This window comes from Gymnodraco acuticeps, unplaced genomic scaffold (assembly GCF_902827175.1).
Source record: "Gymnodraco acuticeps unplaced genomic scaffold, fGymAcu1.1, whole genome shotgun sequence".
Lineage (NCBI taxonomy): Eukaryota > Metazoa > Chordata > Actinopteri > Perciformes > Bathydraconidae > Gymnodraco > Gymnodraco acuticeps.
Window position 1 is genome coordinate 16,884 of NW_022991081.1, and position 16,883 is coordinate 33,766.

The window sequence follows — 16,883 nt, forward strand, 5'->3', positions numbered from 1 at the left end:
ACAAATATTTCGGAGCACACTTCCACAAGCTACTAAACATATATAAATATGATAAATACAAATAAATTAGACCAAAATTAATTAGATCAAATATGTTGCAGTGCACTGTCACAACCTAGCAAAGCAAAATAATAGTTTTTTTCGATTATGTTGTTTTCGTAATTGTGGCAGGCCAAAATCGTAATTGCGATTAAAATACGATTAATTGCATAGCCCTATGTTGTATGTTGATTCTGTGATACTCTACCTAGGATTCCATCCATATTTTCTGTATTTTTTGTTCAAATATTGACCTGGTGTCTTTATATAAGAGTTTCATGGATTTGTTTGTGTTCCACAAAGAATACATGTTCAATCAATCAATTAATGTTTATTTAAATAGCCCAATATCACAAATGTTACATTTGTCTCAGTGGACTTTACAGTTTGTACAAAATATCAGTATGACAATACGACACCCTCTGTCCTTAGACCCTCACATCGTACAAGGAAAAACTTCCGGAGAAAACCCACAGTTTAAAGGGAAAAATGGGAGAAACCTCAGGGAGAGCAACAGAGGAGGGATCCCTCTCCCAGGACGGACAGACATGCAATAGATGCCGTGTGTAAATTGAAAAGATAATACATTTGCAACATAGGTAGTCCAAATGTTTGGAAATGCATGTGTGTATAATAGGAAGATGAATCCACAAGGATATCCATCCAGGACCTATGATCCAGGACCACAGCCACGACTCAAGATCCAGGGCTCGCGATCCAGGACAGAGGAGCGCAGGATCATCCATGACTCCGGATCCCGGCGTATATAGACACCAAAAAGAAAGACATTTGGGGAAGCTGGGTTAATCGGAACATGAGAGTACACAGGTATAGACAGAGAGAAGGAAGAAGTAAGATGTCCCCCGACAAACTAAGCCTATATCAGCAAAAGTAGGGGCTGGATCTAATCAGCCCTAACTATAAGCTTTATCAAAAAGGAAGGTCTTAAGCGCACTCTTAAAAACGGATAGGGTGTCTGCCGCCCGAACACAAACTGGAAGCTGATTCCACAAATGTGGAGCTTGATAAGAAAAGGCTCTGGCTCCCATTGTACTTTTAGAGACTCTAGGAACAACCAACAACCCTGCATTCTTGGAACGCAATGCCCTAGTAGGACAATAGGGTATAATGAGTTCTTTAAGGTAAGATGGCGCCTGCCCATTAAGGGCTTTGTAGGCGAGAAGAAGAATTTTAAATTCTATCCTGTGTTCTATAGGGAGCCAGTGTAAGGCAGCCAGAACAGGAGTAATGTGGTCCCTTTTCCTAACTCTGGTTAGTACACGAGCTGCAGCATTTTGAATCAGCTGAAGCGACTTGACTGACTTCTTGGTACACCCTGATAATAAAGAGTTACAATAATCCAGCCTTGAAGTAACAAATGCATGGACTAGTTTCTCTGCATCGTTTTGAGGCAAGATATGCCTGATTTTTGCAATGTTACGTAGATGGAAGTAGGCGATCCTTGAAATTGATTTTATGTGGGCGTTAAAGGATAAATCCTGATCAAATATAACACCAAGATTCCTTACAGTCTCACTGGAGGCCAAATTAATGCCATCCATAGTTAGTATATCCTTAGATAATTTGTTTCGTAGATTCTTCGGGCCAAGTACAATAACTTCAGTTTTGGTCGTGTTTAACATCAAAAAGTTTAAGGTCATCCACGTTTTTAAGTCCTTAAGGCAGTCTTGAATTGTATTTAGATGATTAATTTCATCAGGCTTGATTGATAAATATAGTTGAGTATCATCCGCATAACAATGAAAGTTTACAGAATGATTCCTTATAATATTGCCTAACGGAAGCATATATAATGTGAACAAATAGGTCCGAGCACTGAGCCCTGTGGCACTCCATGGCTAACTTTGGTTTGCGTGGAAGATTCATCATTGACACGTACAAACTGAGAGCGTTCAGATAGATAGGACCTAAACCAGTCTAAAGCAGTTCCCTGTATGCCAACTAAGTGCTCTAGTCTTTGCAATAAGATATCATGGTCGATAGTATCAAATGCAGCACTGAGATCGAGCAAAACAAGAATAGAGACACGTCCCTTGTCAGAGGCTATTAGAATGTCATTTGTGACTTTAACCAGAGCTGTCTCTGTGCTATGATGTGTTCTAAAGCCAGACTGAAAAGCTTCAAATAAATCATTGTTTTTTAAGTAATCACACAACTGTTTTGCGACCGCTTTCTCAAGAATTTGAGAGGAACGGAAGATTAGAAATAGGTCTATAGTTGGCTAAAACCTCTGGATCGAGGTTGTGCTTTTTAAGAAGCGGTTTTATCACTGCTACTTTGAATGATTGTGGAACATAGCCTGATAATAAAGACATATTCATAATATTTAATAAAGAAGTGCTAATTAATGGAAAAACTTCCTTCAACAGCTTAGTTGGAATTGGGTCTAACATGCACGTTGATGGTTTAGAAGAGAGAATCATTGAATTTAATTGTTCAAGGTTTATGGCTGAAAAGCATTCTAGTTTACTATCTAGTGTAATATTAGAACTTACGTTTCCGGGAGCTGTTGATAACACTATACTGGTCAAAGGCAAGAGGTCATTCATTTTGTTTCTAAGAGTAACAATTTTATCGTTAAAAAAGCACATAAAATCATTACTACTGAGTGCTATGGGAATAGAAGGCTCAATCGAGCTGTGGCTCTCTGTCAGCCTGGCTACAGTGCTGAAAAGAAATCTTGCATTATTCTTATTCTCATCTATTAATGAAGAGTAGTAGGCTGCTCTCGCTTTACGCAATGCTTTCTTATATTCATTGAGAGTAATATGCCAAATTAAACGAGATTCTTCAAGTTTAGTAGAACGCCATATCCTTTCAAGTTGTCTCGACTTTTGCTTTATTTTGCGGGTTTCGGCATTATGCCATGGAGCTATTCTATGTTGTTTTATTTTCTTCTTTTTCAAAGGAGCAACAGAGTCTAATTTTATTCGCAGCGCATCTGTAGCACTATCAACAACAAGATCAATTTGGGGTGGTGTACATTTTGTATAAGTTTCCTCCCTTACATGCAGACATGCTATCGAGTTAAGTATTGGTGGAATCTCTTCCTTAAATTTGGCTATAGCACTAACAGATAGGTTTCTGCTGCAGGAGCTTTTGACTAATGCTTTGTAGTCTAGTAACAGTACTTCAAAAGTTACTAAGAAATGGTCGGATAAAGCAGGATTATGCGGTTCGACTAATAGTTGTTCAATTTCAATACCATAAGTCAGAACAAGGTCGAGAGTGTGATTATAGCAGTGGGTTGGTTTATTTACACTCTGACAAAAACCAACAGAATCTAATATAGAGTAAAATGCAACAGTAAGGCTATTTTTATCATCGTCAACATGAATATTAAAGTCACCTACGATAATTACTTTATCTGTTTTAAGAACCAAAGTTGATAAAAACTCAGAGAATTCAGATAAGAATTCTGAATAAGGACCTGGTGCACGGTACACTGTAACAAATAAGATTGGCTGCAAAGTTTTCCAGGTCGGATGCGTAAGACTAAAAACGAGACTTTCAAAGGAGGTATAATTTAATTTTGGTTTAGTATTGATAAGTAAACTTGAGTCAAAGATGGCTGCAACTCCACCTCCTCGGCCCGTGCCTCGGGCAATATGAGTATTGATATGGCTGGGTGGAGTGGCCTCATTTATGCTGACATATTCTTCATGTCTCAACCAAGTTTCAGTGAGACAGCATATATCAATATTATAATCTGATATTAAATCATTTACCAATATTGCTTTAGATGCTAGAGATCTTATGTTTAAGAGACCACATTTAATATTCCTGTTTTGTTGCACTGTAGTAGTTGTTACATTTACTTTGATTAGGTTATTATGTATGACACCTCTATTAGGTTTTACCTTAACTTGTCCTTGGGCAGACACACACACCGCTAATATTGGGTATTTTATTGGGTTCGGGATTCCTATGGATGACTGCCTAGGAGAGAGCGCAGAGAAGCGTGTAAGACTGCGACTCCGCCTCCTGGTCTCAACTCCAGTTTGTCATGGATTAAGTCCACAAAGCCCTGAAATGTTTGCCGAAATGAGATCGGCACCTTCCAAAGTAGGATGAATGCCGTCTCTCTTAATCAGACCAGGTTTTCCCCAGAAGGCTGTCCAATTATTTACGAAGCCCACATTGTTTGCTGGGCACCACCAAGACAACCAGCGCTGAAATGATGACATGCGGCTATACATGTCATCATTGATCAGATTGGGGAGGGGACCAGAGAAGATTACGGTGTCCGACATTGTTTTAGCATAACTACACACCGACTCCACATTAAGTTTGCCAACAATATTGTTTCAATTGTAATCTAATCTGGGCCTATGAAGGACTACAATGATCCACTATATGAGATCACATACGAGCAGAATTACAAGAAAAGCCTTTATTAATCATTAATATTAATTAATTAATAATCTTTCTCGGATATAAACATTTATTTCGGGCAACTCCAAACATGGCAGAATTGGACATACTACACATACTACATGTTAGTATACATTAATGGCAAGATTACATCCTTTGCATACAATTGTTCACAACAATAACTGAGCCTATTGAAAACCCCATGTGCCTGCCTATACATAAATCAACATACAAATACAATGAACTACAAGTCCACACTGAGAGGGAAACGTTCACTGTCTCCTTTGTCGCTTTCTCTTGGTGTTGCTGGACTTGCAATTGTCGCAGTACCACGTTTTGGACCTAGGCTCCTTGGTAATGCCAACGCAAGCCCAGTGGAACCATTGGTGTGTGCATTTGTCATCATCACACCCTAGCATGGGTACATTATCTGCGTCGCCACACAAACAATGACCCTGCTTGTTGCCATGTTCAGTTTGCTTAGTACCCAGTTCCAACTTTCTGAACAACAGCTCAGGGCGAATATGTCCCTCCCAAAATGCTGTTAAAACAGGCACAGAAGTTAGGGTGTACTCCTTGTCAGGGTTAACTGTGCATACATGACCCCCAGTGGGCAGCCACACAAGGAAGTAGCTTGCACCAGTCACATACATTTGATGTTGAGTTTGCGTGTAGTACTGGTGTGACTCCTTGAGTTCGAGATTCTGGTCTAGACAACTGTCTTTCTCCTTGCTCATTTCTTCTACACTCATCTCACGAAATTTAAATGGGCACTTTATCTCCAACACGCCCATCCCATGACACGAGCATGCCAGCATGGCATCTGGAGAGGCAGTGAGAAAAGGCTGCTCCCTTTTGATGAGGAGTCCACAGTTGTTGACTTTGAGATCACTGTGCACTGAAGAGATGGCCCCCTCAGCATACTGCTGCCTGGCAACTTGTTCATGTTCATTCCCCCACATAATTGCAGTCGTCTTCAAGTTTGATGGCCTGTCACAACATATGGATTTGATGAGGGACTGTGACGGCTTTGTAGTGCTGGTGCGAAGAACAGAGTGGGAAACGGATGAGGTGATTCGACCAGCCCTCTGCTCGTACCACACCAAATACTTTAACTGCAGCTTGGTGACATTACCAATATGCTCCACATCTTTGTAGTCAAGTTTCATAGTTTGTGTGGCGGCACTGTACACCTCATCAAGGGAAATGAAACCCTCCACACCTCTGTAAAGGGACCACAGCCCTGGAGGGACTTTCTGTGAGGGTACAACAGCTTTCTTTGGGGCGAAGTTTGAAGAAGTCGAGCTGAAGAGGCTGAGCCCAACTGGCATGACTGGGTTGGAGGCAGCAAGAAGGGACACAAGGAAGGCTTCAAATCCATCAGAGGAGACTGTTGGGGGTCTGCTCGACGAGCTGGCGCATTGTTGGCAACCACCTTCTCTTTGGGCTTATCACCATAGAAGTTGATGTCAGCCACTCGAGCTGGTTGCACACCTTTCATGCTCGCCTCGTTCCATGTGCAGAGTACATCAGTGCAGGCAGGATCTCTTGCTCCGCCGACTCTGACGATCATCTCCACCTTGTAGAGCAGACCTCCAATATGGGAGCATGACTCACCAAGCCTATAAACACACACATAAATCAACGTAAAAGTTCAACAAACTACAAGTCAATATTCTGGCATTGTTTTCTGTGAGAACGACATCCACCAAAGGTCAAATGTTTTCATATTTCCAATGATGCCTATGTAATTTAATTGTTTTCAAAGAACAATATACAACAAGAATATGTTCATAGTAAAAATGTAGTTTCTACATACTGGAATCTACATACCCAGCTTTGCAGTCACAGTGAGCAGCAACCACATCGCCACGCTGGGTAACGGCTGCCCATGGATGATGAGGCGGTTCATTCACACGGAATGACGGTGTCACGTCAGCTCTCAGGACAGTAAGGGTTGTGTCATCTGGAATCATATGCCTCACTGTCTGCACCCAACCAGTTTCCAGCAGCTTGTAGGAGTCTAGTGCTTTATAGTTCTTCATAGCTTCTCTAGTGTGGACACCTTGTTGAAACACAAAGGTAAAACATACACTGTCACCTTATAATTAAACATCAAACATAGTAGGATATACTACCTTTTGATTTCACAGCTGGTAAGCATCAATGTAAGGCTTAACACAGTGACAATAGCTACAATACTGGTAGTACCAAATTATATCAATGGCCAATGATGAGGTTATGTTTAGACTAGTCAGAATCAGAATACCTTTATTAGTCCCACAGAGGGGACATTTGCATCGTTACAGCAGGAAAGAGCCACAGACAGCTTAATGTTACCTATGTTAAGAAAAAAGTACTAAGTTATGATATAATAAAATATAATAAAAAACGTGAGAAGTAAGAAAAAAAAAAATACTTTCCAAAATAAAAATCCTGTAACAGTCTAGGTGTTGCTAAGCTTCCTGTACTGAATATCATAGTCTATTGCCTTAATCAATATCTAGTCAACTCTAAAATACCACATATATGCAATGGCATGATAATATCATTGTGACAAGTGGGGTATTCACCTGGTGTTTCCAGAAGATAGACGTAGATGCTGCCAAAATCGACCGAAGGCCACTTTCGAGGGTCATTTTTCCATACATATGCAGGCAGTCTAAGGGCCATCCGACAACCCACACAGCTATAGTTTACGCTGGTATATACAGTCTATGGGTTCAACGCGTCATCGAGCGATCAAGTAATTTCATTGGACGAGAGGCATACTATGAGAGCTGGTCACAGGGATGCGTTCATATTTAGTCAGTAATTTGAGGAACTGTATAAATGACGAACGCAGATACATTTGAGCTCGAAAAGGATGACGGACAAAAAAAAGACAGGTGGACCAAACCAAATCTGATTGTCGGCATTGTTCAACTAACATTGGTTATGCGGCTGGCAATACATTGAACTTTCACTCATTTGAAAAGGCATCACCCAAACGTGAATATCACCGGTACCAAAAGAAAAAAGACTGAAGTGCAAACCCAACTCCCACTAGCATGTAAGCCTCCACCACTCGCAGAGAGTTCAAACCAAAGCTATTACAAACACCAAGTATCCTTATGTTGCCATGTTAGCAAAGCGCTACCTGGCTGTATCTGCTACCTCTGTCCCTAGAGAGGGTGTTCTCCACAGCAGGAGACATTGTTAATGCCAGCAGATCTGCCCTTTCAGCAAGCAATGTGGACAAGTTCATCTTTCTTTAGAACAACATGAAAATCCAATGACAAGCAAGTCCTAATGTCAAGCTGGCTGCTTAGGTGCTAGTACAGTTCAAATACAGATTATTTCAGTTCATCGAAAAGCTGCACCTTAATGTTTATTTTATTATACTTTGTATTTATTTGAGTGAATATTCACAGTTTAATAATAATTTAAAACCCCCAACAAATATTTTATGTTTTGTGATCATTTTTTCTGCTGTACCGAAAACGTACCGCATTCTGAAGTGACACCAGCAAAGCCTATCACACCTCCTCCTCCATGCTTCACGGTGGGAACCACTCATGCAGAAACCACCCGCTCACCTTCTCTGCGTCTCACAAAGTCACGGAGGTTGGAACCAGAAATCTCTCATTTGGACCCATCAGACCAAAGTCCAGATTCAGGGGTGCACATAACTTACTCAGATGAGTACCAGGAGACAGCGTTTGGTACTCACCCCACACGAAGCGTGGTCCTCCTCAGTGTCTCCTTAACTGTCCTCTATTTACACTTCTTGCATGCTAGATGATGAAGAGGATGAAGATAAACCTCCCTGTCTCTTTTTAAGCCTCCCATTTGCTTTCTCCAAAACTTGTTGCCAAAACTGTGAAGTCCTTGCATTTCCTGAGGCCAAGTTGGAGGATCAAATACTAAGAAATGATCACATGACTTGAAGTCATATCTGATTTCAGATGTGGGAAGTTACGAAGTACACTTCTTCAAGTACTCTACTTAAGTACAATTTTGAGATATTTGTACTTTACTTGACTTTCATCTAATTTGTAAAACTAGCTGCACCTTTACCAGCTTTGAGAACACTTTCATGATCAATCATTACAAAACATATCATATATATTATTCTGAAATGGACCAATCTGCACAACGACTACTTTCACTGTCGCTACTTTCACTATATTTTGATGAGAATACTTTTCTACTTTCACTTGAGGAACATTTTGAATGCAGGACTTTTACTGTAACAGAGTATTCCTACACTCTGGTACTTCTACTTTTACTCAAGTCCAAGATCTGAGTACTTCTACTTTTACTCAAGTACAAGATCTGAGTACTTCTACTTTTACTCAAGTACAAGATCTGAGTACTTCTACTTTGACTCAAGTACAAGCTCTGAGTACTTCTACTTTTACTCAAGTACAAGATCTGAGTACTTCTTCCACCTCTGTCTGATTTCAAACTCTTCCACCCTGAGGAAGTTTGCAGCTGTGTGTTTCACTCCACTTTGTTGTAAATCAAACTGCAGCAGCTTGACCACAGAGCGTGAACGTTGTAACGCTGATGTTGCGCAGTTCTCCAGTGTGTGCGCGGGGCACAGAGGGTGCTCAGGGGAGTCTCCCACTGCAGCCAGTTGGCGGAGTTTTGGCACAATTCTGTTGTTCATACCGACGTTAACCCTGTCTGTGCACACGGCACCAACTCTGTCGTCCGGTGATCTAAGCCTCTGCCTTTAAGCTTCACAGGTCCGTCGGTTATGTCCTGCGCGGCTCGGCCGGCTCCAGTTCAGTCAGTCACAGATAGTCCGAAGAGTTTTTGCAGGGAGCGAAACGGCAACGTAGCTGCTTAATGTCGTTGGGTTTTTTGACATGTCTCGTAGTTTACTCCATTGACTGTTGACAAGAAACACGTGTAGACGAAATGTGTTTTGTTTAGATGTTTTGAGGTACGCAAAGGCGCGTAGTGACACAAGCGACGTTACGCAATTCAGATTTTTGCCGCGCATGTTATGCACCCCTGTATATATTTGTAATGTCCAGTCCTTGTGTTTCTGGGCCCAAACTATTCTTTTCTCCTTGTTGTCCATCCTCAGTAGTGGATCTTTGCAGCGATTGGACCATGAAGGCCTGATTCACGCGGTCTCCTCTGAACAGTGCATGTTGAGATTGTCTGCTCCTTGAGCTCTGTGATCATTTATCTGAGGTGCTTTAACTTGCGGTTGCTGAGGCTGGTAACTCTGATGTATTGATCCTCTGAGCAGAGGTAACTCTTGTTCTAACTTTCCTTGGGGGTCCTCATGAGAGTCAGTCTCATCATAGCGTTCGATGGTTTTTGCGACTGCACTTGAGGATACATTCAAAGTTCTTGACATTTTCCGGATCGATTGGCCTTCATTTCTTAAAGTGATGATGGGCGGTCGTTTCTCTTCACTGGGTTGAGTGGTTATTGCCATAATATGGATTACAGCAGTGGTCAACTAGGGCTTTCCACTGTGCACTAACCCTACCTCTGCACACTAACCCTACCTCTGCACAACACAACTGATGGTCTCAAACACATTAAGAAGGCAAGTCATTCCACACATTGACTCTTGACGAGGCCCACATGTTAATTGGAAACCATTCCAGGTGAAGACCTCATGAAGCTGATGGAGAGAAGCCCAGAGTGAGCAAAGCTGTCATCAAGGCAACAGGGGCTACTTTGAAGAATCTAAAATAAAAGTCATATTCTGGATTTTTTTTAAAAAACTTTTTTGTTAAAGGTGGGGTAGGTCATTTGGAGAAACCCGCTCGAGTGCGCAGGGATTTGAAAATACACAACCGGAACAAATCTGCCACTTCCTTACAGAGCCCCTCCTCCAAGACACACGAACGCGCACATGACCAATGAGGTTACGAGATAAGTTTGTGCACAGATGGAAGGCTGACAGGCAGGTAGGCCAACCTAAAATGATTGGTCGTGCTTTTTACAGTACTACGGCTTCCACAGATGACATTGTTTTATGGATTTGTTGTCAAAGCACTGAAGATATTCATTGATATCGGGATGTTAAGAGCATTCCATGGAATATAACAAGTGTATCTCGAGCCGGTTTCTCAAACGTACCCAGGATTTTAATTTGTAACAGAGTATTGTAATTCTGTACTGTAGGCGTAGTGTATCTGTGAACGATCCCAAATACAATTCCTTGTTTACATTGCAGCTAGTGCTACGCCAGAAGAAAAAACCCTTTTTCATTTTGAACTGGAAGTGGAAAGGGGCTGGGCTACATGAGGTGACTTGAGCCAACACAAATACACAATACGTGGGACTAAGAAAGATAATGTGAACATATAAAAACAAAGGCATTAATTAGGGCTGCAAAATGTCTCCCATTGTAATGGTGATGAGATTTTTAAATGCTAGCAGTTTGTTCTGACTGTGTGTTTCCTGTTTCCTGCAGACGTCCAGCAGCTGGTGGTGGTTAAAGAAGAGCTTCTCCCTGACCAGCAGGAGTGGAGCTCCAGTCTGGACCAGGAGGACCCAGAGCCCCCCCCACACATTAAGCAGGAACAGGAGGAACTCAGGATCAGTCCGGAGGGAGAGCAGCTTCAAGGGCTGGAGGAGGCTGATATCATTGAGTTCATCTTCACTCCTGTCCCTGTGAAGAGTGAAGATGATGAAGAGAAACCTCAGTCCTCTCAGCCTCATCAAAGACAAACTGAACACCTGGAAACAGAAGCTGATAGAGAGGACTGTGGAGGACCAGAACCATCCAGGAACTCAGATCCAGAGAGCAGTTTACAACCAAAGACTGAGGACCACACTGGAGACTCTTCTGGACCTGACACTGGAGACTCTTCTGAAACTGACACTGGAGACTCTTCTGAAACTGACACTGGAGACTCTTCTGAACCTGACACTGAAGACTCTTCTGAACCTGACACTGAAGACAGTGCTGATTGGAAGGAGACCAGAGAACCTGCCTCAAGTTCAAACTCATTGAAAAATAGACATGGATCTGTCAGTGATCCACAACGTAGTGCTGAAAATAAACCATTCAGCTGCTCAGTTTGTGAGAAAGCTTTTTCACGGAGTGGAAATGTAAAGGAACACATGAGAGTCCACACAGGAGAGAAACCATTCAGCTGCTCAGTCTGTAAGAAAGCTTTTTTACACAGTGGACATTTAAAGGAACACATGAGAGTCCACACAGGAGAGAAACCACACAGCTGCTCAGTCTGTATGAAAGCTTTTTCACAGAGTGGAAGTTTAAAGAAACACATGAGAGTCCACACAGGAGAGAAACCATTCAGCTGCTCAGTCTGTAAGAAAGCTTTTACATTGAGTGGAAGTTTAAAGTCACACATGAGAGTCCACACAGGAGAGAAACCATTCAGCTGCTCAGTTTGTAAGAAAGCTTTTTCACATAGTGAAAGTTTAAAGACACACATGAGAGTCCACACAGGAGAGAAACCATTCAGCTGTACAGTCTGTAAGAAAGCTTTTTCACATAGTGAAAGTTTAAAGAAACACATGAGAGTCCACACAGGAGAGAAACCATTCAGCTGCTCAGTCTGTAAGAAAGCTTTTTCACAGAGTGGAAGTTTAAAGTCACACATGAGAGTCCACACAGGAGAGGAAAAATAGAGCTGCAATGTTTGTGACAAAAGATTAAAATGGCATAATCGTTTCAAAAGACACAAGTGTGTTGGTCTTCAGCTGCTTCTGTAACTGTAAGGGAATACATTTGTCTATATTGTATCCTGATGACCTAATGCCGTTACATGTAATACGTTACTCCCTAAGCCTGATTTCACCCACCTGCAACCGATTCACTCATAATCACAAATGTTCATTTCTTTGACCCCTTGATTAGGCTATTTCTCGTTTAATAATCGTTACATCTCCTCAGGACCAAGTTCCCGTGTACTGCCTTTCACCTGCTGATCACCCACTGCTCATTTAAGGTGGACTCACCTTTGCAAGGGACCAGCTAGTCTTAGTGTCTTAATGCAAACGTTTTGTAAGGTGATGCTGGACCAACAATGTGCTGTTGGGTTGTGTGCTCTCTGCAGGACGGTGTCTGTACTCAAGGATTGTTTATAAAATGAGGGCTTCACTCTGTCTATGATGTCTAAACAACACCAACAGAGCGATACCTCTTCTTTCCAGCAGATGGCATACAGTGGGGCAAAAAAGTATTTAGTCAGCCACCAATTGTGCAAGTTCTCCCACTTAAAAAGATGAGAGAGGCCTGTAATTGTCATCCTAGATATACCTCAACTATGAGAGACGGAATGAAAAAAAAAAATCCAGAAAATCACATTGTCTGATTTTTAAAGAATTTATTTGCAAATTAAGGTGGAAAATAAGTATTTGGTCAATAACAAAAGTTCATCTCAATACTTTGTTATATACCCTTTGTTGGCAATGACAGAGGTCAAACGTTTTTTGTAAGTCTTCACAAGGTTTTCACACACTGTTGCTGGTATTTTGGCCCATTCCTCCATGCAGATCTCCTCTAGAGCAGTGATGTTTTGGGGCTGTCGCTGGGCAACACAGACTTTCAACTCCCTCCAAAGATTTTCTATGGGATTGAGAGCTGGAGACTGGCTAGGCCAGGACCTTGAAATGCTTCTTACGAAGCCACTCCTTCGTTGCCGGGGCGGTGTCTTTGGGATCGTTTTCATGCTGAAAGACCCAGCCACGTTTCATCTTCAATGCCCTTGCTGATGGAAGGAGGTTGTCACTCAAAATCTCATGATACATGGCCCCATTCATTCTTTCCTTTACACGGATCGGTCGTCCTGGTCCCTTTGCAGAAAAACAGCCCCAAAGCATGATGATTTCACCCCCATGTTTCACAGTAGGTGTTCTTTGGATGCAACTCAGCATTCTTTCTCCTCCAAACACGTCTAGTTGAGTTTTTACCAAACAGTTCTATTTTGGTTTCATCTGACCATATGACATTCTCCCAATCCTCTTCTGGATCATCTAAATGCTCTCTAGCAAACTTCAGACGGGCCTGGACATGTACTGGCTTAAGCAGGGGGACACGTCTGGCACTGCAGGATTTGAGTCCCTGGCGGCGTAGTGTGTTACTGATGGTAGCCTTTGTTACTTTGGTCCCAGCTCTCTGCAGGTCATTGACTAGGTCCCCCCCGTGTGGTTCTGGGATTTTTGCTCACCGTTCTTGTGATCATTTTGACCCCACGGGGTGAGATCGTGCGTGGAGTCCCAGATCGAGGGAGATTATCAGTGGTCTTGTATGTCTTCCATTTTCTAATAATTGCTCCCACAGTTGATTTCTTCACACCAAGCTGCTTACCTATTGCAGATTCAGTCTTCCCAGCCTGGTGCAGGTCTACAATTTAGTTTCTGGTGTCCTTTGACAGCTCTTTGGTCTTGGCCATAGTGGAGTTTGGAGTGTGACTGTTTGAGGTTGTGGACAGGTGTCTTTTATACTGATAACGAGTTCAAACAGGTGCCATTAATACAGTTAACAAGTGGAGGACAGAGGAGGCTCTTAAAGAAGAAATTACAGGTCTGTGAGAGCCAGACATCTTGTTTGTTTGTAGGTGACAAAATACTTATTTTACAGAGGAATTTACCAATTAATTCATTAAAAATCCTACAATGTGATTTCCTGGATTCTTTCCCCCCATTCTGTCTCTCATAGTTGAAGTGTACCTAGGATGAAAATTACAGGCCTCTCTTATCTTTTTCTAATCGCACAGCAATGGGTTTTTTCTCACCCTTGAGAGTCTGTACACCTTCTTCGCCAAACCGGGAACTCATCATGCATACGAACAGCGTCAAAATGAGCTGGGTGTTAAAGCGGAGTTTACAGCACTGAGCGACACAAGGTGGACTTATAGGGGGAAAAACGTGTCTGCTGTAAAAGACTCTATGAAGGCCCTGATCTCCACCTTGTCCGAACTGTCGGTGCCACCTTATCGCAGATTTGTTGAGGCGTCTGGTTTGTTAAATGCTGTGAGAAGTGCAGATTTCTGCGTGAGTCTGATTATTTTCCATCAGTTACTCAGCATGGTGCATATCGCACACAAGGCACTTCAAGGGAAAGAGACAACCCTGTCTAAGGCTGCAAGTGTCATTGAGTCCATGATTAAATGCTTTGAAAACATGAGGGCAACAAGTCAAAAGTGGGAGGACATCTGGATTGAAATCCAAGCATTCTGTCAGTCAGTTGGCGTATGCATTGAAGAGAACGACGAGAGACCGCGCAAGAGGCCTGTCAAACAACCGTCTGCTCTCGACTGTGCATTTGTCACCAGCACCCTTGGTCAAAGAGAGTACCAAACAAGCACAGACAAAAACAGCTTGAAAAATAAATGGGCAATTCAGCTCTACTATCCTGTGCTGGATACACTTCTAGGTGAGTGTTCAACACGGTTTTCACCGCAGTCAATGGCCATTGCAGAAAGTGTGGATGCAGTGTTTAAATGTGACTTCAGAGGAGCAGAGCCTTCTCAGCCAATACGCAAGCCTCCTCTCCATCAACCCACAACTTGCACTGACTGAGATGACAATGGTGACGACAAAACTCCCAAGCGTATCGGTTGAAAATATAAAAAAGGAACTTGCCACTGGATATTATCCTAACTTCAAAAAGCTGTTTTGCCTGGCTCTCTCGTTACCCGTTGGCACAGCAACATGTGAGAGATCGTTCTCAGCAAACTGGCTCAGAACAACGATGCATCAGGAGAGGTTGACAACACTGAGCCTGCTTCACATTGAGAGCAACCTCACAGAGAAAATCAAAGCAGAGGACATTATTGACGCCTATGATGCCACGGCGAAGCGTCGCATATTTCTGCATTAAGGTAGGACAATGTTATAAGCTGCCAAGTATTGATATTGACACTGTTTATTGTTTAAAAAAGTTGTTGGACAGATACAAGGAATAAAGCAGCAACCTCTACTGATAAACAATAAAAATAAAAAGCTTATACGGCACCGGGCAGGGGTAGACATTAAGGGTCAAATCTATTGTCATTATCAATGGCCCCACATTGTAACGTTGTAACAACGACAACCGCCTCACAATACGCTATGTTGTAGCCAGTGGCAGCCGGCCCATAGGGGCGCTAGGGGCGCCGCCCCACCTCTTCCCACATTAACAAATAAAAAAAAATATATATATTAAATTGAAAAAAAAATATTAAAAAAAAATATATATTTTATATTTTTAATGAACAAGGTAAATAGCATACAATTGGTATCAGTAAAATGTATAATCTACAATAAAATCTCGTTTAAAATTGTGTTACGATGTCTAAAGTTACTGATAAGTCACATGTTTCCTGCCTGGCCTTGCCCGTGGCATTAGTTTATCATTACCGGGCGGACATCTGTTCCCTGATCTCACAGCGTATTGTAAATGGCTACTGCCTGAGATCTAAAGCTGTGGTTGTATTACATGTGCCAACTGCTAGGACTGTATTAGGAAATACAGCTTTTAGATGCGCAGTGCCGCTAGCATGGAACAGTCTACAAAAGGAATGGAAGCTAAGCAGTTTGATTCCATTTCATGTTTTTAAAGCTAGGATAGACGCTATACAATCAGAAAATATTGGTGTCTGTAAATGCTACTAGTATACAAACTGTAGTATCATATAATGTCCTTTGTTTTCTGTCATGTTTGTATTAATGTTTGGAACTAATTGAAGCAGGTCACCATTGTAAAAGAGGTCTATGATCTCAATGGGTTTTATCTGTATAAATAAAGGTTTTGAATTGAATTGAATTGTATATCAGTATGTAGTGTCTCTACTTTAAAGAGTGCTCTCCTGCTGATGTTCAGGTGTATATCAGTATGCAGTGTCTCTACTTTAAAGAGTCCTCTCCTGCTGATGCTCAGGTGTATATCAGTATGTAGTGTCTCTACTTTAAAGAGTCCTCTCCTGCTGATGTTCAGGTGTATATCAGTATGTAGTGTCTCTACTTTAAAGAGTCCTCTCCTGCTGATGTTCAGGTGTATATCAGTATGTAGTGTCTCTACTTTAAAGAGTCCTCTCCTGCAGCGTACAGAGGTTAGCTTCATGTCCTCTGCTCATCAGGCTGTATCTTCTTTGTTTCTCATGTGTACAGGTGACATCATGGATCTGTCATCAGTTAAATAAGGAGTCTAAAACAGTCTCTATAATTTACAGACAGACTAATGTCGTCTGTGTCTTTCTTTAAAGAGACAACAACATGCAGTCATCTTCCACCTGTTCTGTTTCACCTGATGAGAGAGCTCACTGGTTTAACCATCTCTACATGTAATCTGTTATCATGCCATTATCAGACCGTCTACAGCTCCATATTATTCAAGTTACAGTGTGTTAGTTGAATTCACTAAACCCCTGTCCTTAACTTGCTCTTTAAAATCCTTGTTCGCTTTCTTGCTGCAGATTGAGTCTCCTGTGTTATGAGCTCAATATGAAGCCACTGTAACTACCATACAGCTAGCACAA